The sequence below is a fragment of the Lissotriton helveticus genome (assembly GCF_964261635.1).
Source record: "Lissotriton helveticus chromosome 1_1 unlocalized genomic scaffold, aLisHel1.1 SUPER_1_unloc_4, whole genome shotgun sequence".
Lineage (NCBI taxonomy): Eukaryota > Metazoa > Chordata > Amphibia > Caudata > Salamandridae > Lissotriton > Lissotriton helveticus.
In genome coordinates this window covers 2,316,076-2,340,262 of record NW_027611681.1, presented here as the reverse complement: position 1 = coordinate 2,340,262, position 24,187 = coordinate 2,316,076, and the positions used below count along the sequence as shown (strand labels likewise).

Sequence of the window (24,187 nt, the reverse complement as noted above, 5' to 3'; positions counted from 1 at the left end):
ACATCCGCTCCACACGCAAACACGCCATCGAGCTCTGAGACCTGCTCAACACAACATCCCTGGACGTCGCCTTCTTGACAGAGACCTGGTTGAACTACTCCTCCGCACCCGACATCGCCATAGCCATCCCAGACGGCTACAAGATCACCCGCAGAGACGGCACCAACGGAGTCGGAGGAGGAATTGATATCATCCACAAGAACAGCATCAGGGTCTCGACTAGCACCAACGACGCACTCAGCACTGCCGAACACATGCACTTCCAGATCCACACAGACCCTAACTCCACCCTCAGATACACCCTCGTCTACCGACCCCTCGGACCCCGTCCCTAGTTCAGCGACTCCATCTCTGACTTCATCAGCACGCACGCCCTGACCTCCACGACTACATCCTCCTCGGAGACCTGAACTTTCACCTTGAGAACAACAACGACAACAACTCCACAAACCTGATCGATAACCTCACCAACCTCGGACTGAAGCAACTCGTCAAAATGGCCACCCACTCCGCCGGCTACACGCTCGACCCCGTCTTCTCCTCAAGCCCACACGTCTCCGTCAGCCACACCACCGAACTTCTCTGGAGCAAAATCTATGAAGACCAACTACATGCAAACCTCGTTCTCAGCCCACCCACCGAAACCTCCAACACCCACGACTGCGCCAACACTCTCGCCCTGCTGAAGACACCCCCATGCAGAGACACTAGCAAGAGGGCCAGCTGGTTCACCCCAGAACTCCTTGCCTCCAAGCAAGCCTGCCCGAAACTAGAGAAGGAATGGCAAAGTGAACAAACTCCGGACAGCCACGCAGCACACAAGGACGCAATTCGCAACCACCACCACCGCATCAGGGCGGCCAAGAGGACCTCCTTTAAAGACCTCCTCGACAACAATTCACACAATAGCAAGGAGCTCTTTAACATCGTGAAGGAACTCTCCAACCCCAGCTCCAACACCAATAACATCCCACCGTCGCAAGCCCTGTGCACCTCCCTCGCCACCTTCTTCCATCGTAAGATAGCAGACACCACGACAGCTTCAACACCCAGACAGCCCCAACAGACAAGTACACAACAGACCCTCTACTCACCATCGACCACGACGCCCGACTAGCATGGGCCAGCGTGAGTGTCGATGACACCATCAAGACCATGAGCACAATCCACTCCAGCTCTCCGTCAGACCCATTCCTGCACCACGTCTTCAACAAAGCAATCAGCTCCATCGCACCCTACATGCACAACATCATCAATCTCTCCCTCGAGACTGTGACCTTCCCAGACAGCTGGAAACACGTAGAGATCAACGCCCTACTCAAAAAACCTAAAGCAGACCCAAAAGACCTCAGGAACTTCCGGCCCATCTCTCTGCTCCCCTTCCCGGCCAAGGTCATCGAGAAAATCTTAAACAGACAGCTAACCTGATACCTCGAAGAAAACACAATCCTGGACCCTTCCCACTCAGCGTTCCGCAGCAACCACAGCACCAAGACTGTCCTCATCGCCGCCACTGATGACATCAGGACCCTGCTGGAGAGACCGCAGCACTCATCCTCCTAGACCTCTCCGCCACCTTCGACACCCTCTGCCACCGCACTATACGTGCACGCCTCCACACCGCAAGGCTCTGGAATGGACCACCTCCTTCCTCTCCGGCAGAACCCAGAGCGTCCGGCTCCCCCCATTCCGTTCCAAAGCCTTCGAGATCATCTGTGGCGTACCCCAGGGATCCTCCCTCAGCCCGACACTGTTCAACATTTACATTGCCCCACTCGCACAAGTCGCCCGACAGCACGACCTCAACATAATCTCCTATACCGACGACACTCAACTGATCCTCTCCCTCACCAAGGACCTCATCACCGCCAAAGCCAACCTCCACGAAGGTGTGAAGGCCGTCACCGACTGGATGAAGATCAGCCGTCTGAAGCTGAATGCTGACAAGACGGAGGTCCTCATCCTCGGCTTCAACCCTTCAGCCTGGGACGACTCCTGGTGGCCGATGGCACTGGGGGCAGCCCGACACCCACCGACCACACACGCAACCTGGGAATCATCCTCGACTCAATGTTCTCAATGACTAAGCAAGTCAACGCCGTCTCCTCCTCCTGCTTCGACACCCTCCGCATGCTTCGCAAGATCTACAGATGGATCCCGACAGATACAAGAAAGACAGTCACCCAGGCCCTCGTCAGCAGCAGACTCGACTACGGAAACGCCCTCTACGCGGGAGCCCTGACCAAGCTCATCAAACGACTACAACATATCCAAAACACCTCGGCACAAAGGATCTTTGACGTACCACAACACGGCCACATCACCCCCCACTTGAGAAACCTGCACTGGCTCCCCGTCAACAAGAGGATATCCTAAAGGTTAGTTATGGGAGTAAGATATTGGGCCACATTGGGGTAGGGGCAGTGGAAAGTGCTGAAAACTCTTTCCTGCGACGGCCCTTTCTGTCCCACAAAGCACCCTGTTTTATGTCGTGCAGAGTTTAGGATGCCTTTCCTCTCAGATTTACTGGCTTTCCGTCCCCTGGAATTGTGGCTTAATATTTGGGCTAAGCAAGAAAATACACTTAGCAAAGACGTCCTATGGGAATGCCTTTCACTTGACCATGTTTTAAGCATCTGATGGCTCCAGTATATAAGAGTTGGACTCCAGGGTAGGTAGGAACTATTCATAAACCCTAAGCGTATTTCTAAGAGGGACCTTTCTCTGGTCAAAGAGTGTTTTTTAAGAATAAACCGCTGTGAAAAAGAGGGAAATGAGCTGTATAAGCCTAGTGTGTGAAAATACATTGTGTTAAAAACTGCACCAACCACCAAACCTTATCTTCTAGGGCTTAAAAGCATCCATGATCATTTTCTATTGACCCGGTTTCAGTTCAACCTCTTCTATTACCTCTTGGCACACCCTTGCGGCTCCCACAGAGGCCTGTGCCTCATGCCCTGCGGCTGCAACAGTGAGTCTCCTCAGGACCTGATGCACTTTATTTTCTGTCGTTTTTATGCTGTCCCTAGAAAGTTATTTATTATTCCCATTCTCAAAAAAGCAGGTTTTAGGAGGGTGAGACCAGCTCTTATCTTTTTACAACTCCTCTCTAATGACACTGTTTTTCTTACGCTTAACTTTTTACTGGTCACTGTTAGACGCAGGTCAAGCTCCGATTGACTTCTGTACTGTAATTCATGAATTTGTATCTTGTGTTTTGATTAACTTGGACATATTATATTTGTCAATCTGTAACTTGGAAGATGTTTTATCATTTTATGTATGACTTTTATGGTTTTCTTTTATAAAACTGAATAAAGTTTGTTGATAATAATCACTAGGGGATTCATTTACAGGGTAGCATGGTATACCTCACAATAACTCCAGGAGTCACAGTAGACACAATGTACATTGCTTGTTCCCCTTAATATCAACCTTACATGTACCGCCAATCACCTGCCCAAACCTCTCCCTGCTGATGCCAATGTGGTGCTCCGTCATCCCACAGACCATCTTTGAAAGTACCCATACAATAAAAATGCTGCAGTTGTAAATACATATCAACTACCATTTGTTGTGTTTGAAACATTTTCTTGAATATTAAAACCTAATAAACATAAGCTGATTATTAAAGCAAAACAAAACATCAGTTGCCATACACATAAGAGACAAAAGTTGTACATAAAAATCAACATACTGTAACACAACAAAGTTATGTAGAGCACAATTCTTAATTTCGGGCAATCTTTAAAGTTCAACGATAGAAACGTGCATAAAGAACAGGAAAGAAAAGAAAGAAGGTGGGATACAGTGGTTTCATTAATGTAATGCTTCCTACATATAGAAAACCAAATATTAATTATTTTCCTTAAGCAATAAAGTCCGCACACTAAAATACTAAGAGAAATATATTGAACAATGAACATTTCATGTGTAATTAGAATTCAATTTGAATATTTTAACCTCCTCAGCATTATTTGACTCATGATTACAACCTGAATGCTGTGTGGAAAGGAACCACCTCATGGGGTTCAAAATCACATATTTTCCAACAATAGGATTCAAATGATAAACTTGAATTTCAATTCAATTTATTGACTTAGGCCTTTTTGGGAGATCAACAATTTTAAATATATACAAAATCCACACACTTTTGTAAAATGTAAATGTCATATTTTAAAAGAGTTCAAACAGACCCAGCACGAGCTCTACGAAAAATAGAAGATAAGTGAATTGTACTTAGAGAAAATGTGCTGATAAGTAATCTATTGATGTAAAATACAGTGGTCAGGCAATGCTTGTGGATCTAATCTATTCAGATTTTAACTCCATAGTTTACTACATTAGAATACTTGAAGATCCATCTCTCAGATCAGTTCTATTACAGTTTTAGTTGCGATAACACTAATAGAGATCATTGATAAAAAGATTTTAAAAGCCATGGGTGGAATTGATCCTTGGTCTAAATCTGGAGTATTGTCTGCAATAGAAACCAGTACAAACAGATCAAATCTAAAAGGATTGGATATGTTTATTATAGTGGTTTAGAGTAAACCCAGAAGACACTCATTGTTCCTGAAACTCAGAAAATGTATCTAAAAATTATGATTACATCCTATTTTATGTCCATAGACTGCTTTAGCTGCTTTCCTGTTTAAATGACAACATTTGCAAATATATTTAACAAAACATTAAAGCTGGATGTCAGAAATTCTGTCTTTAAGTATTGTGTAAGAGTTATGCGTAATGGTTTTTATTTGATCTGAAGCAACACTAACACTAAATAGGTACGTGCACAGGTTATCATTAAACTAACATTATTAGCAAACTTAATATGGAGGGAATTGAGAAACATGGCCTCATGTACCAAGGGTTTTATTGTTCACAAATCCACTGGTTCAGTATTTCACAGAGTTTGCAAATGTTAAACCCCTTTTTAAAATGTACTAAGCCAATTTAACAATTCGGATTTCGAAAGTGGAATGTTAGTGTCCCTTCTGAATATTTAATACATATTTAATACATCCTTAAGGTATGTATTAAGCTTTGAAACCATATGTGGGCTGACAAACAGTAACAGGAGGTAGTAACCCAAGGGGACATTTGTGAATCTGAAAGTAAAATGGGCTGCCTTTATTTAAAAGCAATCACAGACACAGTAGTGTGCTGATTCTACAAGCAACCACTTTTACCAAATGGATTATTAGAACATGAAACTCAGTATTTCCTATATTGCTGAAATTTAGTCTCTAATATTTTTGTCATGTGGTGTAAATATTTGTTCCTGTTATTTCCCATTTCAATATTGTCATGAAATGTACCTCTTCTGTTTGTTTCTGGCTTTCCCCTCCTGTATTAGGCTTTAGTACAGTGTGAATTCTCTCATGTGAAGTGACATTGTATCTGACATTCAGAACACTCATGCAGCTTTTTTTCCCCCGTGTTAGTTTGCTCATGACAAGTAATTTGTAACCAAAACTTTGCTTGCATTTCGAGCACTCATAAGGTTTTTCCCCAGAGTGGGATCTCTCATGAAGCATAACACTGTCTTTCAGATTCAACTTTTTATGGCATAAGGATTTTCTCTAGTGTGGAGTTTCTCATGGTGAGATAGCGTTTTTCTCAGCAGTTTTTCTGGCATAGAACACTCATGAGGTTTTTCATCAGTATGGAGTCGCTTATTGTGAGAAAGTGCCATCTTTCTTGCATTGGTATGCCCCCACTTTTTGCTGAATTGCTGATGTGCTTTGACTGAGTGTGCCCTGGGCTCCTGCCAATCAGGTGTCCCGGGCCTGTGTTCCTTCCCTAAAACTGTATTGAAGCTGAAACACAATTGGCATCTCTGGTCACATGTCAGCCCCTGGTAAATGGTACCCTAGGCATTGTGACCAGAGAAGACCCCTAAGGACTGCAGCACTTCTTGTGCCACCCTTAGGGGCCCTGCACCCTGACACCCACACACTGCCTTTGCAGACTGAGTGGCCTGGTGCAGAACTAACCAAAGAGTCGACATGGTACACATTCCTGTGTGCCATGCCCACACACCCACTGCCCTGGCATACATCAGGCACTCCTCTAGCGGGGTGCCCTCTGCCAGTAGTGTGGGCACAGATGCAGGAGTCCTGTGCCCCCTACAGTGCCCAGGTCCACTCCTGGGACCTGTAAGTGCAGTGCTGCCATTAAGAGTATATGATGCTGGGAGGTTGTCATTACGAACTCCACAGCACCATAATGGCTACAATGAAGACTGTTTTAGTTTAGTTTAGTTTATTTGTTTAGCACAGTTAATTAAAACCATTGCTGTGAAATATCCATATTAGCACAATTATCACATCAAGAAACAAAACCAAAGAAATACACTGTCATTTTACAAAAAATCTATACATTTAAAAACAAATTTAAAACTACTAGTGTTAAGTTACTATTGAAGTCCAAAAAGTGAAAAGATTAGAACAAGAGGTGCTAGACAAGGGGACGAAAAAAGTCAGTAATACGTTTTTGGGGGTGGAGGGGGGGGGGGGGCAGGAAGCATAGGAGCCGAGGAAGGTGAAAAGAAGTTTGCCAAGAGTCTCACAAACTTTCCAACCCTGGCAAGCGCTTGAATATCTGTGGAGGTAAAACACAGAGCCGTCGCCTCCCAGCATGACCTAGTGCCCCATTTTAAAAATAAAGGTTTTAATAAATGCCTTCTGGGGCCATCCATAGCGGGGCAACAACACAGTAGGTGCGGCCATGATTCTTTGTGGTATGAGCACAGTCTGCAGGGCACCCCCCTCCTTTGAAGGAGCCCATCTGTAGGACGCCGTAGAGCACAGGCCTAGAAGCCGCATAGACAATATGTTCTTCGGTGCCACTGCGTTCAGGTTTTCCAGTAGATAGAATTGCGGTACCCCAGGCTGGTATGAGACATTCAAGGGAAGCAAGACAGTTGGTGTGTTTAAAGCCTGAAGGTCCATCCGATGGGAAATTAGTTTCGCCTGCTTATTTATGACTTTTTTCCACACTGAGTATGGAATTGTGTCTGAGATTAGCAGGGAGCTGTCAATCTCTAATGATTTAATGGCCTTTGTCAATTGACGGTTCCATGGGTTTCCAGGGCTGGTAAAGATCTCTTTTAGGCAGAATTTTAGGGTGGTATCTGCTGCTTTTGATGACCTTATAAAATATTTCAATGTATCTGCCTCGCAGTAGATTGACTGCCTTTGTAGTCCCAGCTCCAGGCGTAGTCTTGTTCTCTGAATGAATTTCGTGAGATGAAAGATTTTTTTGTAAATGGAAACTTGGGCATGGTCAAGGCAGACACAGCATGCACCGGGAAAGGCCTGATGTCCATAGTTCAAGGCGGGGAGTAGTGTGGCTTTGATCACTTTCAAGATAGGTTCTGCAGAGGGGCTGCTCAGAGACTGATTCAAACGAGTCAGGGAGTATGTTATTGCAGAAGTGGAGAAGTGTGGCTCACTGGTTAGAAGCGGCATACCCTGAAGCAGAGGTCGGCCCGGGACCAGGGTTCAATTCCCGAAGCGGCAGGGTCTTGGGTCAATATCCGCGGACTCGATAATTCTCACTTAGGTGCCTACGCTAACCATGGGTCCCACTCTGCAACTCTGGGCAATAGCTTGCTTAATCTCCACAACAGCCCTAGCAACGCCAGAGATGCCTGGCTTCACCTTGGGGTGCCCTCTCACAGGGAAAGCCAGGACGGGTTCCGCAGCGGTATACAGCACCAGGACGCCACGTAACGAGGTAACAGTGTGCTTTACAAGTATACATACATTACATTACATTACATGCTCTTTTTTTCATGGCAGCTAAATGAGCTGTTGATCTTGAGGTCTCGCAGAACCATACTCCTAAGTAATTGTATTTTGCTGTTGAGTTGATCGTTGCCGGCCCAATGTGCCACCTTAAACTTCTCTTGTTCTTACAACGGCCGAATATCATCACCTTGGTCTTTTCTTGGTTGATTTTTAGCACGTTGGCCGTATTATATGTATGAAGCTTACTTAATGCTCGTTGGAGCCCCGTTTTTGTCCGGTCCATTATGACAATATCGCCAGCATACTGGAAAATATGCAGATCCCGTTTTGCAGGACCCAGCTTTGGCGGGAGTAAATTGCTTTTCTTCACATATGTTCCCAGATCGGCAGTATAGAGATTGAAGAAAAGCGGGACGAGAACACAGCCCTGCTTCAAACCGTCTCCAATGGCAATTTTTCTGGAGACTGTCTTGGGGCCAGTTTTAATTTGCACCCAGGTGTTCTTGTGCAGGGAGATAAGGGCTCCTAGCAGGTTCTGTGGAATCCCGATTTGTCCAGTTTCCTCCATAGAATGTCGCGAGCCACTTTATCGAAGGCTGCGCTGTAGTCAATAAAGCAGCAATATAGTGGAAGATGATTTTTTTGTGCCGCCTGCTGACTCAGGAAAGCCAAAATTGTGATGTTGTCTATGGTGGATGCTGAGGAGCGAAACCCTGTTTGAAAGTAAGGTAGAATATTGTTTTCGGCTACCCAGTCTTCTAAGAGCTTGAGAAGACACCGGGCATATGCCTTCGCCTCAAAATCTAGTAAGGCAATAAGTCGGTAGTTTGCTGGGAGCATAGGGTTTTCTTTCTTAAAAATGGGGCATAAAATCGAGCCGAGCAAAGAGTCTGGTAGCTGGCGGGTCATAAACACGTTGTTAAATAATGAGGCAAGAAGTTCGGCCCACTCTGCCAACGCCCATTTAAAAACCCCTGCTGGAAGGCCATTAGGCCCGGGGGCCCCGTCGTTTTTCATTGCCTTCAGAAATTTGGAGACTTCGGCTGCAGAGGTCAGCTCATGGGGTTCAGTCAGCGTTGGATCGACATTATCTCTTAAATCGGTCGCCATGAAGTCCGACGTGTCTCTGCCGTATAGTTGAATTACATGCTGGGCCCAGACTTCTTCACAGACTTCCGTTCCCTCTGTTGTGATTCGACGAGCGGAGCTTGTTCATATAATTCCAGAACTGGGATAGGTTCTTGCCCTGTAACAGTGCGAATATTTTTATCCACTCTTTTTGTTCTTTTAATCTCTTCGCAGCACATACTGATTTTCTGAAGGACTTGCGCAGTAATGCCATATTGTAGGCCATTCAATTTGTGCAGACGCACAGCCCTCCTGAGGGCTTTTCTTTTGGTGGTTAGCTCTGGGTCATACATCCGCTTCGGGCATAGCTCGTAAGACTTTTGTTGGGCCTCAGTTCCCGTTAAGAGAATTTGCAATTTTCTAATTGCGCTGTCCCACCGAAGATGTAAGTCCGTTGAAGAGCTATGCCTAAAATTTGGAGTCTCTCCTGTAAGCCAAGTGCTCACCTTGGTAGAACCTGATGAATCCCCTTTGATTTTCCTGACTAAAGTGTGGAATTCAGCTTGCGTTGTGTGCCCCGCAGCTGTTATTTCTGCGGCGGCTGGCACTAACAATTCAATTGTTACCGTTAAGGGGTTGTGGTCACTCTCGTGACGGTAAGGGATTTCCATCCTAGTTAGTTTGTTTCCTAAAACAGGTGAGAGGAAAATATAGTCAATTGTAGAGATATTTTTGGAAGGTTGGAGGAAGACTGACAAGTTTGATATCAAACTTCTCAGCACATTAAACCCACACTGATGCCAGTGTGGGATTTAATGTAAAATGCACTACAGAGGGCCCCCTAAAACCTAACATACAATCCACGTCTTGTCTGCCTAGGCTGCCACAAAGCAGACATGTTGCTGGACCCCTGGGTGGAAAGCCCCCGCTCTCCTGGGCCTGCAACACTGCACATCCTGGGCGAGGTGCTAGGCCTCCTCGCTGTACTCAGCAACTGTCCCCCACCGGTTCTGACCCCCACTCTGGCAGGAAGACTGGTGGGAAAACCTACGAGAGGAAAGGGGTGTGTCAGCCTGTGCCAACTCCACCCCTCAAGTGGGAGAGGCGAGGTGAAGCACAACTCCGGGCTCCGGCCATCTTGAGGATGGGGAGCCCTGTCCAGTTAGAGATAGGCTCCTGCCCCCCTCCCACAGGGGGTGTACTCACCCAAGGACAGGGACCTATTGGTCCCCGCCCTTCCTCTACCTGTAATGACCCTAAATGTAGAATTTAGGGGCGCCCTGAACCTTCCTTCCTCAGATCCCGATTTCGAAACAAGAAAGAAGACCAAGAAGAAGAAGACCTGCCGTGCAGGTGCTAACAAGAGGACAGTACCAACTGACTTGGCCCCAGTCCTACAGGCCTGTTGATCCTTGAACCTGCTCCTGCTAAAACCCGGCATCTCCTGTGGACAGCAACCCCAAGTACCCCGGAGGACCTGCCTGCCTTGACCCTCTTAGAGACTGGGACTCCCAGGAGCAGTGGCTCTGCTCAAACAGCAATACCCCTGGTGCCAGCCAGGAAGCGCTAATCCAGCCCCCTCTGCACCCGCCGAGCCCGGCCCGTGCCTGAGTGGGCAAAGACCCTGAGGACGTCCCCCCGGCGATTCTGACCTGGAATCCAGTGCCCAAGGACCCTCCTCGATGGCCCGGACAATGCCTGCTGACTCAGAACCAGGGGCCTCTCCAACTGCGACGACCAGAGGGTAAGATTTCCCAACATCCAAAGACACCCCTGCACCATGAGCCCTCCAAAATCCCAACTTACCCCCCGAAGTTCTGGTCACTCCAGAAGATCCTCCGTCCCCGAGCCTGCAGCCATTGTTCCCTTTTTGAAGATCTCCATTGAATAACATTGAGCGCTCGACGGCTCAAAAGCACCCTGCACCCAGCCGCCTGAGTGTCCCTGGCAGTGCAACCTTTGTCCTATCCTACTTCCCCATTTGACCTAAGCAAGTGACCAGGAGCATAGCTCTCACAGCCGCATGGCCTGCTAGCCAGCAGCCATCAACCGAAGGCCCCCTGCCTCTCATTGGATAACATTGGGCCTACCTACCTCTGCACCTGGCTACCCTGTGCCGCTGAGGGTGTACCAACTGTACCTACCTGACCCGGGGAGACCCCTAAATCTATCCCCAGAACCTTAACTCTGCCAGTCAAGTACTTACCTAAAAGCCGATAACTCACTTTTCTTCCTTAGGCTAGAATTGACTGGTTTCACTTGGAAATTTAGGAACTTTAAAATATTCACCTAAAATCAGCCGAACAACGAATTCCAATTTACTCACCTGTTTTCAGGAGAGACCTCAGTGCTGCACTTGTAACCATCTCTACCTCTGAATCTTTTCTGACATTTAAAGCACTAATAATTTTTTTCCCCAGTGTGGATTCTCACATGTTCGGTGAGATTAGATTTACGGCTGAAACACTTTTGGCATTTGGAGCACTGATAAGGCTTTTCCCCAGTGTGGATTCTTATGTGCTGAGTGAGAATGCTTTTTTCACTGAAACATTTCTGGCATTCAGAGCACTGATAACGTTTTACCCCAGTGTGGGTCCTTGTATGTTTAGTGAGTCTTCTTTTGTCACTGAAACATTTCTGGCATTCAGAGCACTGATAAGGTTTTTCCCCAGTGTGGAATCTCAAATGTGCAGTTAGAAGTGATTTAAGTCTGAAATCTTTTGGGCATTCAGAGCACTGATAAGGTTTTTCCCCAGTGTGGGTTCTTATATGTTGAGTGAGACTGAGTTTGTTTCTGAAATATTTCTGACATTCAGAGCATGGATAAGGTTTTCCCCCAGTGTGGGTTATTGTATGTTGAGAAAGACTTCTTTTGTCTCTGAAATTTTTCTGGCATTCAGAGCACTGATAAGGTTTTTCCCCAGTGTGGGTTCTTGTATGCCGATTGAGACAGCTTTTTTCACTGAAACATTTGTGGCATTCAGTGCACTGATAACGGTTTTCCCCAGCGTGGATCTTTGTATGCCGTGTGAGACTACTTTTTACACTGTAACATATCTGGCATTCAGAGCACTGATAAGGTTGTTCCACAGAATGGGTTATTGCATGTCGAGAAAGACTTTGTGTGTTATAAAACCTTTCCTGGCATTTAGAGCACTGATAAGGTTTTTCTCCAGTGTGGAATCTCAAATGTGCAGTTAGAAGTGATTTAACTTTGAAATGTTTTGGGCATTCAGAGCACTGATAAGGGTTTTCCCCAGAGTGAATTCTTGTATGTTCAGTGAATCTGATTTTGTAACTGAAACATTTCTGGCATTCAGAGCACTGAAAAGGTTTATCCCCAGTGTGGGTTCTTCTATGCCGAATGAGACTGTTTTTGTCAATGAAACATTTCTGGCAATCCGTACACTGATAAGGTTTTTCCCCAGTGTGGGTTCTTGTATGCCGTGCGAGAGTGCTTTGATCACTGAAATATTTCTGGCATTCAGAGCACTGATAAGGTTTTTCCACAGCGTGGGTTATTACATGTCGAGAAAGACTTTGTTTGTTACAAAAACTTTCCTGGCATTCAGAGCACTGATAAGGTTTTTCCCCAGAGTGGACTCTCATATGTTCAGTGAAATAAGATTTACGGCTGAAACTTTTTGGGCATTCAGAGCACTGGTAAGGTTTTTCCACAGAGTGGGTTAATGCATGTCGATATAGACTCGCTTTGACACTAAACCTTTTCTGGCATTCAGAGCACTGATAAGGTTTATCCCCAGTGTGGATTCTCATATGCTCAGTGAGATAAGATTTACGCCGGAAACTTTTTTGGCATACAAAGCACTGAGAGAGTTTTTTCCCAGGGTGCATTCTGTCAAATTCTGTGAGATGAGATTTATGCCTGTATCTTTTTTGGCACAGGTATCTTTATTCCCCAACTTCGGTTATTTTGCCTTGATTGAGGCGGGCTTGAACACTGAATTTGTTCTCACAGCCCGTGTTTTTATAAGGTGTATTCCTAGAGTTAATATCTCTATGTTTAGTTTTCTCTTGCTTATATGCCACGGTAAAAGTTAACCCGATTTTCCAGTCAGGCTTGTTTAGATAATGTTCAGCATTTATCTCTAAAAGAAATTGTGTGTAATCTTCTCAACACTTGAATGAGCAAGAAATGTGGGGAAGCAGCCCTATAACACCTGTTGAAATGTTTCGAGCAGATAATAGTCTTTAGGTTATAGTCTCGCCGGCAGCAACTTATTTTGTGACTGAAGTTTTTCTCGAATCTATTTGTATAGGTTCTTAGCAATATAGTGATAATGTGTTAGTCTGATATTTAATGATTAAACTGATAAGCACCTTTTTGCACTGGGGTAATGGCAGTAACTGAGGGAGTTAGAACGTGCACAGTACTTTTGTGGATCACCAGTCACAGAACATCATTTCCTTTTACCCTTTCTTTGTTTGGTGTAAGGTTAAGATTTGTAGTTCTGAAGACGAGGATTTATTTACATCAGCTATTGCGCAATGGTGCTCATTTAATCCATTTTTATATTTAACAGTTTAACATATCACTCCTGCACAACAGATAATGTTGAGGCAATTTACATAGGATTACAGAACAGTACACAATAAAAAGGAAACAATCTGAGATGGTCATAGACACAATGAAGTGGTGTATTTTTAAGGTTTTTGCAAGAGTGAGCAGAGTGGGTCGTGGTGTTCTATCTAGAGTCAAATAGTCTCAAACTTGCGTAACTGGTTAAAAACGGTTGTCGAACAAAGGTGATTTTCAGCTTCGGAGTCTTCTTTCAGTGTCTTTTCTTTGATGGTACGCAGAAGAAACCTTTTCTTATAACTTTCTTTTATGCAGTGTGTGCTTCCTCTCTGGAATTACACGACGCTTTAGATGAACGTTATTCTGTGCACAGATATGACTTTGCTCTGGGTTAATGAAATGCAACATGAGAGACTTGGCTTACAGGTATAGTACTTTCCTCAGCTCCCACTTCCTCACCACACTTAGATTTTGGAAATTGTTTAAACGTAGAATGATGGATGTCCTTCAGTTTTTCAAAATAACCCTTCTTATGGCATTGACATTCAGTTGCCCGGTGCTAAATCCTGCTTTCTTCGTCCGTAATTTCAATCAACTATAGTATTAAAATTAAATAGTTAATACATGTACATTTCCAAAAATAATATTTACAAGCCAAATCAATGCAGAATTTTGAAAATGTTGAGCTGTTTTTCAGACAGAGCAGTGTGTAGAATGGTAGCATGAGAGTACTTGGATGTAGGAGTGAGGATTTGTAGAATTTTCAACATTTTATTAAGCTCACAAAGGATACATGCACCCTATGGACTTGTAACATAGAATCCCAAAGGCAGAAATTAAAGTCATATGGACGGGTACCAAACAGATATTTAAAAAAGAATACTATTAATGAATTTTTAATGTAGATTTCTGGTACGGGAATTTCCCTCCACGGACAACAGTCATTTTCCCCTGTCCTGAGTTACCACCTACTTGTATCTGGTATCCTGACTTTTGAGTTTTTGCGTGCGGCAGAGGCCAATCTATTGTGTGCTGCGAGGACTATGCCTAGACCATTCCCTCAACTATGGTCCAGAGTATGAATCAAGGGAAATGAAATTAAGGCGTACTTTCATGTGTTCACTTTATTCCACCTGATTATCAGTTGTTAGGTTTTTCTGCTCCTGGATTTACTGGGTGCAGAAAAACAGGACACCATTGTTTTCCAGACAGGAAAATTAGACTGAAAAGACCCACAAGACTCTGGGTGCAGCAGAAGCAGCCAAGACGTATGCTGTTTTTTTTACTAACTGGGGGAAACACACAATTCTTCCCTCTGTTAGAAAATTATTTCCCCTTCCCTCCCTTGCTTCACCATTCTCCCCCAACCAACCACATGCATATATCTACCACCTGCTTAAAACACTTTGTTAATAAAAGCAGAAACACACTATGAAATAGTGAATGGCATGTGGTTTGACAGGCAGAAGAATCTGTTCCTCGTGGCAACTACCCAGTTCATAGCATCAAACTTGTGACTGCACGTTACTGGGGTAAATCTATCACAAAGTTTAAAAAAAAATTACGTGAGATTGTTCTGCCACCCCAGTTCTGTGCAACTTCTAACAAGGGACTATGAGAGGTCTTTGACCGGTCCTGTGACCTGGAGGGTCACACCAAGTGTGCCCTTATTTAAGGGAGAGGACTGTCATGGGTTTAACAGCTAGAGCGGTGGCGGCAATGCACCCTGTTCTAAGGATCAATAGCCTGATGAGATCTTTGCATCATGGTCAATGGAGTGGCGTCCTACTGACACACCCATGTAATGCTCCATTTCTATGCCTGTGCCCAGACTTTTCGTTAAAATCAAGTGCGTGTTTAAGGTGTTGGTGTGCGTAGCATAAATGTAATGTGCGAGTGCGACAGAGTAAACTGCATCTCCTGCCTGCCAGTTGTGTATACAAGTGCGACCATCTAGCCCTCTTTTATATCCTCATTCAAAGTCCTCTGTTACCAAGGAATAATGTGCTCTACAAAGTACTCAGGTGCCTGCTGTGCCACCAGGGATGGTGTCAGCCTGACAGTCTATCTAAGTTGAAGGGACATCACCTGCAGGCTGAATTACTTAATGGAGAAGCTGTGTACCTGTCCTGAAGAGCCTAGAAGTCTGCCTAGAAGCCTGCCTGTCTGGTAAGAAAGGGAAGGGAGGGTGTGAGAAGTTGGCCTGGTATATGCTGCTCACTAGTTCTAGTGATCACCTTGTACCATGCCAAGCAACCCTTATGGTGCAGGTTGTAAAGTCAACCTTATAGACAAGCTATCCTAGGGGTAGCATGGACTAAGCAGTCTTAGGCTAAACTCTGTAAAGGCATGTGAAGCAAGCTGTTTTACCATACACAATCCCTTGAATACCAAATGAAAGGACACCACACAGATATATATTGAAAATATATATAGATTTATTTCTCAAAAGATACCCTATACTCTTTATGAGCACAGAAGCACAAGCGTTAAAACAAAACACAGTTAAAATACACAAAAGTTGCACGAATATGGATGAGCCCTAGGGGCCACCTAAACCATATACTAAAATAGTGGTATAAGGACCACTATGGGGAAAGTGAAGAGGCCTAGGGCCTGGGGAATCGCTGGAGCTGTACTCAGTCAGGACAGCCTTTTGGTCATGCCAGGCTTTCTGTAAGACCTGGCTAGCCTCAAGGTTTTTGGAGGCCTTCTCCATATACTCAGCCATCCTGGAGCGGAGACCAAGTACATAGTCCACTATGTCTTGCTTGGGCTTTTTGAGAGGTAACTCTCATCCTTCCCTCACCAGACATAGGGGTCCTCTTACAGGGTGCCCAAACAACAATTCAAAGGGGCTGAAGCCAACCCCCTTTTGTGGGACCTCTCTGTAAGCAAACAGAAGGCAGGGCAGAATGATATCCCATCTTCGCCTGAGCTTTTCAGGTAATCCCTTGATCATGCCCTTTAGGGTCTTGTTAAATCTCTCAACAAGCCCATTGCACTGTGGATGGTAGGGAGTGGTGAACTTATAGTTGACACCACACTCCTTCCACATTGCTGTCAAGTATCCTGACATGAAGTTTGCACCTCTGTCAGATACTACCTCCTTAGGAAACCCCACTCTGGAGAAAACTCCAAGTAAGGCCCTGGCCACAACAGGAGCTGTTGTGGTCCTAAGTGGAATTGCCTCTGGGTACCTGGTGGCATGGTCCACCACCACCAGTATGAATCTGTGCCCAGATGCTGTAGGGGGATCCATTGGTCCAACAATGTCAATCCCTACCCTTTCAAAGGGCACCCCCACCACAGGTAGTGGTATCAGGGGGGCCTTTGTGGTACTACCTGCTTTGCCACTTGCTTGGCAGGTTACACAGGAGCGACAAAACTCCTTTGTATCTTCTGACATATGAGGCCAGTGAAAGTGACAGACAAGTCTGTCCCATGTTTTGTTCAGGCCTAGGTGTCCTGCTAAGGGAATATCGTGTGCTAAGGTAAGAAGGAAGCCCCTAAATTGCAGAGGTATGACCAACCTCCTGGTTGCACCAGGCTTGGGGTCTCGACCCTCTGAATAAAGGAGCCCATCATCCCAATAGACATTATGGGTACCTTGAGCATTCCCAGCAGCCTCAGCAGCAGCCTGCTGTCTGAGGGGTTCAAGAGAAGGACAGGATAACTGAGCCTGCCCCAAGTCTGGCCTAGAAGGTCCCCCTGTCCCCAGAAACTCAACCTGATCAGGTTCAAGCTCTATAGGGACAGTTCCTTCAGGGGTCTCAGAATTATCTTCCTGTGAAGGCTGATCCTCACTTGTAGGCATTTGGGAAGGCACAGCCTTTACCCTCCTGTTCCTTGTCTTGGGAGGTACTTGGTCCATTGTTCCAGGATCCAAGACCTGAGGTTCAGAGAGGCACTTTTTGGCCTGTGACCTGGTCACAGCAAGGACATGTGATGATATCCCTAACATCTCTGCATGAGTCCTGTACTCAACTTCTGACCATAGAGAGTTCTCCAGGTCATTGCCCAACAAACATTCTACTGGGAGATCAGCACTAACCACAACTCTTTTCAGGTCAGTTACCCTTCCCCAGGAAAAGTTCACAATTGCCACACTATGTGTAGTAGTGACATTGCTGGCATTGGTCACCAGGTAATTGTCACCTGGTAGGTACTGTCCAGGGTCCACAAAGCTAGGCGTCACCATGGTGACACTGGCACATGTGTCCCTGTATGCTTGAGCCACTTTCTTGTTAATCAGAGGTGTCTGTCTGTACTTGCCCAGATTATTGGGACTTATAGTAGGGGAAAAATCAATCTCCCCATCACAAATCAGAACAGCCTGTGTGGGGATTCTGACTAGGTCAGAATCTCCCTCAGTTCCCAAGGTGATACCCACTACCCCCTTAGTCTGTGGACCAACACTGCTAACTGTACTAGTGGGTGCAGGTGCCTTAGGGGCTGCAGTGTTGGGGGCTCCACCCTTTTTACAATCACTTGTCCAGTGAGTGGTGTTTTTGCAAAAGCTACACCAGGGTTTTCTTTGACCTTCTTTCTTCTTCTTCTTGGAAGTTTGGGACCCACCCTCAGTATTAGTTTTGCGCCCTGTTGAAGACTTCTGGTCTTTAGCTTTCTGCTCCCCACCCTTCTGGTCTGTTTTCTTTTGGTCACCACCCTGGTTCTGGTTCTGGTTCTTTTGCTTAACTCTGGTTCTAACCCATTTGTCTGCCCTCTTTCCCAATTCTTGGGGAGAGGTTAGATCTGAGTCAACCAAATGTTGATGCAACTGCTGGTTCTGACAGTTATTTAAAATCTGTTCTCTCATAAGCAAATTGTACAATCCTTCATAGTCTGTAACCTTACTTCCCAGCAACCAGCCCTCCAGAGCCTTAGTGGCACATTCAACAAATTCAGACCAGTCCTGAGTCTGTGTCTTCTGGGTATCTCTGAACATTAACCTGTACTGTTCAGTGGTAAAGCCTAACCCATCAATCAGAGCACTCTTCAGGACCAGGTAGTTTCTAGAATCCCCATCACTAACTGTGAGGAGTCTGTCTCGGCCTCTACCTTCAAAGGAGAGCCACAAGATTGCTGCCCACTGCTCCTGAGGGACCTGCTGTACTTTGCAAGCTCTCTCAAGTGCAGTCATCCACTTGAGGATATCATCCCCACTCTTGTAGAGGGGCGCAATCTTACTCAGGTTTCTATTGTCATAGGACCTGTCTTTATCCTTAGGGATAGTGCTGCCACCAGTGGATCCTAATCCACTCTCTCTAGGCTGCCTTGCTCTAGCAAGTTTCTCTTTGGCCAGGGCAACTTCTAATTCTTGTTTCTGGATCCTAAGTTCAGCCTCTCTCATTTTGGCCTCATGTTCCCTTCTCTGAGGGCTAGCCAACTCCCTTCTGGAGTTGCCATGAGAACCTCTAGAAACATGGAAAGTATTAGATTCACCTGAGTGATTCCTCCTCCTCCTATGCTCCTGGTTAAGTCCATTTGGGGGTCTGAATGGGTTGGACCCACCTTCAGTCCCAAATAAGCTTAAGTTAGCCTGGTTAAGCCTGCTGACTAACACCTGGCTATTTCTAACATCATCAGAATCACTGTCTTCCTCCTCCTCCTCCTCTTCCTCTTCCTCAGGCTGAGTATTCCCAGGGGTCTGGTCTTCCTCATCTATCTGGATGACAGGGGCAGGGGCATCAGAACTATCATCTTCAGTGGGAGAGCCTCCATCTCCAGTCCCTTAGGGGCCTGGTTTGGTGGCTTTTAGAGCTTCAGACTGGTCTAATAGCTCTCTGAGGTGTCCTGCTGTAGGAGTAGGACCTGTTTTGATTCCTCTCATGGAACACAGTTGCCTCAGTTCCTTAAATGGAAAGATAGCAAATTTGGATGGTGCCTTTGGAGGGTCACTCTCAACAGAGATGGGTCCAGTGGATCCCTCTGCTCCAGACATTGCTCTAGTGTGGTGGATGTGTTGCAATCTACCTACACTTGTGTTTTCCTACAAAACCTATCTAGTAGTTGTAGTCAGGGTGTGCTACTCCCTATCCTCTACAACAACTAAGTTCAGTAGAACTTAAGTATATCTAGTCTTGTTTTAGTGTACCTATCAGGTACCTGTATGATCTTTCAAATGATACTCTCAAAGATTGTAATGGTAAAACAACAGCAAGCTCAAATCCCAATCCGCTGCTCACCAATGTGAGAAGTTGGCCTGGTATATGCTGCTCACTAGTTCTAGTGATCACCTTGTACCATGCCAAGCAACCCTTATGGTGCAGGTTGTAAAGTCAACCTTATAGACAAGCTATCCTAGGGGTAGCATGGACTAAGCAGTCTTAGGCTAAACTCTGTAAAGGCATGTGAAGCAAGCTGTTTTACCATACACAATCCCTTGAATACCAAATGAAAGGACACCACACAGATATATATTGAAAATATATATAGATTTATTTCTCAAAAGATACCCTATACTCTTTATGAGCACAGAAGCACAAGCGTTAAAACAAAACACAGTTAAAATACACAAACGTTGCACGAATATGGATGAGCCCTAGGGGCCACCTAAACCATATACTAAAATAGTGGTATAAGGACCACTATGGGGAAAGTGAAGAGGCCTAGGGCCTGGGGAATCGCTGGAGCTGTTCAGGACTAACAGTGATGAAGTCGGGAAAGGCCCGCGGGACTCGGGTGCAGTGCGGAAAGTGCACGCAATACCAATGCAATGTCAATGGTGCGTAAAAGTTACAAAGTTAGTTAAAAAGGAACCTTCCGAGTGACCTAGAGGAATGAAACTTTAGACACAGACCCTAGAGGTGTGTACCAGTGTGGGAACACCGGCGGAGCTGAGTTACCTCACCCACAGGAAGCGGGTGCACAGGGTCGAAGTAGTGTCGGGTTTCGTCACGCAGGTCGATGGTGCTTGGAGCTGAAGATGCTGCAGGCGGCTCGATGTGAAGAGTTCCGGTGGATCCAAGGGTGGATCTGAAGTCGTGAAGACCTGAAAGCAGAGGGGACAATGTTCAAAGTCACTAGCCAGTGACTACCGTGGAACCAGAGTGGAACCAGGCGATGTCGGGTGCAAACAGGCATCGAGGTGTAGCTTCTCTCTGCAGCCACGTGGACACGAGGGGTCGAAGACGTCCAGGAGTCGGTCTCTAGCTGTCCCACGCAGGCTTCTCGCTGTTGGCGGTGTCGGCAACCGGATGGAAGCAAACAGGCCTTGGCTAATGCAAGCCACGCAGGAATCAAGAAAGGCTTGTCACTCGGACCAGCAAGGTCAGAGCGGGTGCTCCTTTTTACAGGAGCAAGGGCAAGTCTGGAGCAACCAGACCTGCAGTGAAAGTTGTAGGTTTCATCGCCAAGATGGCCGCTAGCCACGTGGCAAGTGGCCGGGATGGCGCGTCGAGTGGCACGGTGCAAAAGGGCCCCACGCAGATCGTGGAGATGCTGGGGGGCTGATCTTTGGTGCAAGGGCTGCTCGAGTTTAGGGCTTCTCAAAACCCAAAGCACAGCATCGAGGGTGCCTCTGATGCTGCGCAGTCAGCTTTTCGGGGGTCTTCCAAGATGTCCGGTCCCACGTCTCCCGGTGCCTCCACGGGTCCCTTCTTTGCAAGGACTGTGGATCGGGCGGTGAGAAGTCTGGGAGTCTGGGTCTTGTCAGGCTCTGGGCTCGGGCTCCGGCGGGAGGCGGCGGCAAAGCAGACGTCGAGTTGCTGGTTGGTGCCTGTGTTCACAGGGTGGTCACTCCTTGGCCACAAGGGAGATTCTCTTCCGTCTTCTGAGCAGCAGAATGTCGAAGTCCAGTCTTCTTCTGTATTTCAAGTTGATTCAGGATGATCTGAAGTCTCAGGACACAGCTCCCACTCTTATTCGAATCTGGGGGGCCGGATCACCTACTAGGTCCCTCCTCTGGGTGGAACCAGGAAGGGGGGTGGTTACACCCCCTTTCCTTTGTCCAGTTTCGCGCCAGGACTGGGGCAGGGAAGCCCCAGCACCGGTTTGAACTGGCCTATGCACGGGGACACCTTGTGTGCCCCAGGCATGTCTGATTCTATTCAGCCCTGTCCTACCCAATACACAAAATCCCGTCTGGGGTGGTGCTAGCACCTCCCAAGGCAGGAAACCCTTTGTCCAAGCTGCCCTCGCTGGAAGGACTCCCAGCAACAGGAGGTCAGACTTGTGTCTGTGTTGGCAGCATCCATTTTGCGATGCTAAGGCTCTGTTTAACTTTAACCGGGGTTCAGGTTAGGTACATGTCGTGTCCCTCTAGAAGGGTGGAATGCTACCCCCGTCGCCAGAACTGGCGAGGGGGTAGTATTCCAATTCGTATGACACCTTACTCGACATGTTTTGATAAAGCCAAACCTAAGATAGCATTTAACCGCGAGGTTTATAATGCAATTAAGAGTATATGGTATGGCAGTATCATGAAACAGCTAAAGGACTTGGTTCCGAAAGCTGCAGACAGGCTCAGCTCATGCCAGAGCACCATCTCACATATTTCCAAGCGCTCTGCCTCCAGGATTGATGAGGCCTTCCATAGGAGTGGCTGACGGGAACATATGTGTCCCTTTTAGGTTAGGTATAGGCATACTACACCTAAGTAAGGGGTGGTTACACCGACTTACCCCAGCTGAGTGATCAGCCAGTTTTGTCAAATATGGAGGCCAGGCCAGGGGTGGCACAATACGTGCTGCAGCCCCTGGTAGGCCTTGGAAGCACCTATGCCCTGGGTACCTGGGTACATTGTTACAGGGGCCAATAAGGTGAACCAGTTCCAATTTCGTTATGCACCTAAAGTGCATGGGTTACAATTTAGAGAGAGAACAGCAGGCTGTGGGTCTGATTAGCAGGCCCACAGCCACATTAAGTCAGAAACCAGTGAAGCAAAAAGCAAAAATTTGGGGTGACCATAGGATAGCAGACCCTACTCTCCTACAGAGGGTGACTATCCATCCGGAGTACAAGACTGTCCTGGAAGAAGCAAGGTCCGACACATCCCCGGTATCTGTAGGGCGGGCCGGAAAGCCATCCAGCAGGGCCAGCTAATCTGAGGGACAACCCCCCTGCCCTCCCCCACCAAGACTCTCCCAACAGTTCAAGGCAGAAAATAAACCTCTACGACAACATGATTGTTGAGGGCCAGTTGGACATTTGTGTGCTGCCAACCGGCCATTCATGGTTGCATTAGCCAAATTCCTAACACAACGGGGTCTGAATTTACTGACTTCCAGGAGAGCCTGTGTTGGGCTTTTAGCTGCTGAATTTCTGACTACTCTGTGTCAAAGGCCCATGAGGGACGACAACTACTCCAGTGTCGAACACCCTGTCTGAGCTTACGCCTGTGTTCCAGCCGGCCACAGTGTGGGCTCAACTGCTGATGGTCAAGCCTCCAGAGGGGGCTGCACTTACAGACAGGCCCGGTGTGACTGCTACCTTGGGACTGCTGATCTTCATGCAACTGCAAAGAAAAGACAGAGTGGGTGCCCTACTGAATGCAGCACTACATCCAGGACAAAAGCCTGCTGGTGGGTCACTGCTCTCTCGAGTCCATTCAAGTGTCAGGAAACAGGAAAGAAACCCAGACATGATTGACTCATCCTGTGAAAGGGTAAGACGCTTACGGCAGAGCATACACGCATTGGGGTGACTGGGGTGCCAGAACTGCACCTATACTATATTCATGATACTCCTAAATGCCCCTAGAGGGGAAGAGGGTATCAGAACCGGATGCACCTGTCTGCAGCACATGGTAGTCTGGCATGTCTGGTAGTCTGACTATCTTTTCACCCAGACTGTCCATAAAGATGATTTTAGCGCCGCTACACACATAGCAGGGTCGATCTCAGACCATTCGCTGGTGGAGGTGCAACTCGATGGTCCGGTTGTGGCCTTCATGCTACCCCCAAGGGTTGATCCGTGATATTTAAAAGACAACACGTTCAAAGCTCGTATGAGAGATGGAGCAGACTTCTACTTGAAGGAGAATGGGCGGCCTGTTGAATCAGCTTGCGTGCTATAGGATGAATTCAAGGCAGTGATTCGAGGCCAGACACAAGCCTTGATTGGGGGAATGCAGAAGGAACGTAAATTGAATTGCGAGGCTCAGGACAGGGAATGTGCTTTCCTGGAGGCTCGCTTGGCAAGTGGGGAATCAGTTTCTACCCCATTACACCGTCTACTGAAGCAGCACACATTAAGAGCACTAATGGAAAATAGCGTGCACTCATGCGCTGGCTACCCAGCATTGTCTCTATGATGTCGGTGATAAAGCCAATGAGTTGCTTGCATGGTTAGAGAGACAAGACAAAGGACGGAACTGGATCCTTGAGGACACTGACAACAAGGGGACGGAAATACTTCTTGAAAGACCTGACCTCGCCAATGCCAACGAATGAGGACCGAGACGCACTAGACCAAGAACAGACAGTAGACTAAATAAATAAGACAATAAGAACCTTGCAAACAGGGCAAGCGACGGGGCCTAATGAGCTCCCCTTAGAATTATATAAATTCATGATGGATAAAATCAGGGAATGCCTTTGGAGGAGGTTTAAGACTGCCTGAAAATAAGGGTGTCTCCCAGAGGACCAAAGAACGTCTGAGGTGGTGGTCGTCTCAAAAAAGGACGAACCAGCAACTAAGTGGGGGTCTTATAGACCTATCTCCCTGCCTAATTTTGAGACTAAGGTCCTTGCATAGGCCCTGGCGATCTGCCTGCGGACAGTAATTGCAACAGTGGTTCATCCTGATCAATCGGGCTTCATGCCACACCAGGGAACGCGTTTAAATCTCCGACACCTTAATGGAGTATCGCATGCAACAG

General features: G+C 46.6%; 1 long non-coding RNA gene across 2 annotated transcripts in view; it reads right to left on the bottom strand.

The window, feature by feature from the left end:
* Window positions 1-24,187, bottom strand: part of LOC144806021 (uncharacterized) — an 84,159-nt gene that overhangs the window by 3,591 nt on the left and 56,381 nt on the right. Inside the window, exon 3 of one of the 2 annotated variants that reach the window (XR_013605652.1) lies at window positions 13,326-13,960. The exons of the other annotated variant lie outside the window; for it this stretch is intronic. This is a non-coding gene — a long non-coding RNA (uncharacterized LOC144806021). Of the gene's footprint in view, window positions 1-13,325; window positions 13,961-24,187 lie in introns of those variants that run through there. 2 annotated transcript variants of the gene reach the window in all.